Source organism: Gorilla gorilla, chromosome 4, assembly GCF_029281585.2.
Source record: "Gorilla gorilla gorilla isolate KB3781 chromosome 4, NHGRI_mGorGor1-v2.1_pri, whole genome shotgun sequence".
NCBI classification, from domain to species: domain Eukaryota; kingdom Metazoa; phylum Chordata; class Mammalia; order Primates; family Hominidae; genus Gorilla; species Gorilla gorilla.
The window spans coordinates 50022814-50025621 of record NC_073228.2 but is presented as its reverse complement, the minus strand read 5'-3'; positions in this window follow the sequence as shown (position 1 = coordinate 50025621).

The following is a 2808-nucleotide window of genomic DNA, read 5'->3' as shown; positions in this document are numbered from 1 at the left end:
GGGAGGCCGAGGCGGGTGAATCACGAGGACAGGAGATTGAGACCATCCTGGCTAACACGGTGAAACGCTGTATCTACTAAAAATACGAAAAATTAGCTAGGTGTGGTGGCGGGCACCTATAGTGCCAGCTACTTGGGAGGCTGAAGCAGGAGAATCGCCTGAACACAGGAGGCGGAGGTTGTAGTGAGCTAAGATCATGCCACTGCACTCCTGCATGGGTGACAGAGTGAGACTCTGTCTCAAAAACAAAACAAAACAAAAAACAAATATTAGCAGGCTGTGGTGATGCATGCCTATAATCTCAGCTACTCAGGAGGCTGAGGCAGGAGTATTGCTTGAACCCGGGAGGCAGAGGTTGCAGTGAGCTGAGATCGTGCCATTGCACTCCAGCCTGGGCAACAGAGCAAGACTCTGTCTCAAAAACAAAACAAAACAAAACAGATTATTGATATATAATTCACATACCACACAATTCACTCAAAGAGTGCAATTCAGTGGTTTTGGTATATCATGTTAATTTTTAAAATTGTGGTAAAATATAAAAGTTGCCATTTTAACCATTATATATATATACATATGTGTGTGTGTGTGGGTATATATATATATATATATATATTTTTTTTTTTTTTGAGACGGAGTCTTGGTCTATTGCCAGGCTGGAGTGCAGTGGCACGATCTTGGCTCACTGCAACCTCTGCCTCTCGAGTTCAAGCAATTCTCCTGCCTCAGCCTCCCAAGTAGCTGGGACTATAGGCACAACACCATGCTCAGCTAATTTTTGAATTTTTAAATTCTTACTCCTTCTAGGACTCTGACGACATAATTTTCTTTCTTTCTTTCCTTTTTTTTTTTTTTTTGAGGCAGAGTCTCACTCTGCTGCCATGTGAACTATGTTGGCCAGGATGATCTTCTTGATCTCTTGACCTCGTGATCCGCCCACCTTGACCTCCCAAAATGCTGGGATTACAGGCGTGAGCTACTGTGCCCGGCCATATATATATATATATATATATATTTTTTTTTTTTTTTGTAATATAGAGACGGAGCCTTGCTATGTTGCTCAGGCTACTCTTGAACTCCAGGCCTCAATGTATTCTCCCGCCTCAGCCTCCTAAAGTTCTGGGATTGTAGAAATGAGCCACTGTGCCTGGTCCCCATTTTAACCTTTTTTTTTTTTTTTTTGAGATGGAGTCTTGCTCTGTTGCCCAGGCTGGAGTGCAGTGGTATGATCTTGGCTCACTGCAACCTCCGCCTCTTGGGTTCAAGCAATTCTTCTGCCTCAGCCTCCTGAGTAGCTGGGATTACAGGCACTTGCCATCACACCCAGCTAATTTTTGTATTTTTAGTAGAGATGGGGTTTCACCATGTTGGCCAGGTAGTGCTCGAACTCCTGATCTAAGGTGATCCATCTGCCTCAGCCTCCCAAAGTGCTGGGATTACAGGCGTGAGACACCGTGCCCAGCCTTAACCATTTTTTAATGTACAATTCAGTGGCATTAATTACACTGACAATGTGCGTAACTATCACCACTATTTATTTCCAAAATAAAAGAGAAATTCTGTTCCCATTAAATAACAATTCTCCATTCCCTGCTTCTCCTAGCCCCTGGTAATCTGTAATCTACTTTCTGTCTCTATAAATTTGCCTAGTCTAGTCTAGTCTAGATATTTCACTTAAGTGGAATCATACAATATTTGTCCTTTTACAATCTGGCTTATTTCACTTAGCATGTTTTCAAGTTTCATCCATGTTGTAGCATGTGTCATACTTTCATTCCTTTTTATGAAATTTAATTTTAATATTAAAGAATATTTCAGTCCAGGTGTGGTGGCTCACGCCTATAATCCCAGCACTTTGGGAGGCTGAGGTGGTCAGATTGCTTTGAGTTTAGGAGTTTGAGACCAGCCTAGGCAACATGGCCAAACCCTGTCTCTACTAAAATACAAAAATTAGCCGGCCATGATGGCGGGCGTCTGTAATCTCAGGTACTCGGGAGGCTGAGGCAGGAGAATCGCTTGACCCCGGGAGGCAGAAGGCGGAGGTTGCAGTGAGCCGAGATTGTGCCACTGCACTCCAGCCTGGGCAGCAGAGCGAGACTCTGCCTCAAAAAAAAAAAAAGAAAAGAAAGAAAGGGGAGAGAGGGAGAGGGAGAGAGGGAGAGAGGGAGGAAGAGAGAGAGAGAGAGAGAGAGAGAGAGAGAGAGAGAGAAAATTATGTCGTCAGAGTCCTAGAAGGAGTAAGAATGTATAAGACCGAAAACTTATTCAAAGAAATAATGGGCTGGGTGCGGTGATTCACGCCTGTAATCCCAGCACTTTGGGAGCCCGAGGCAGGAGGATCACGAGGTCAGGAGATCGAGACCATCCTGGCTAATATGGTGAAACCCCGTCTCTACTAAAAATACAAAAAAAAATTACCCTATGTGGTGGCGGGCACCTGTAGTCCCAGTTACTCGGGAGGCTGGGGCAGGAGAATAGCGTGAACCCAGGAGGCGGAGCTTGCAGTGAGCCGAGATTGCGCCACTGCACTCCAACCTGGGCGACAGAGCAAGAGACTGTCTCAAAAAAAAAAAAAAAGAAGAAATAATGGCAGAAAATTCCTCAAATTTGACAAGAGACCTAGAACTACAAGTTCAAGAAGCTGAGAAAACCACAAACATGATAAACTCAAAGAAATCTATGCCAGGACACGTAATAATCTAACTCCTGAAAACTAATAACAAAGAAAAAATCTTGACAGCAGTAAGAGAAAAACGTCTTTCTCATAAGGGAAAAACAGATTGAACCACAATAGATTTCTCACCAGAA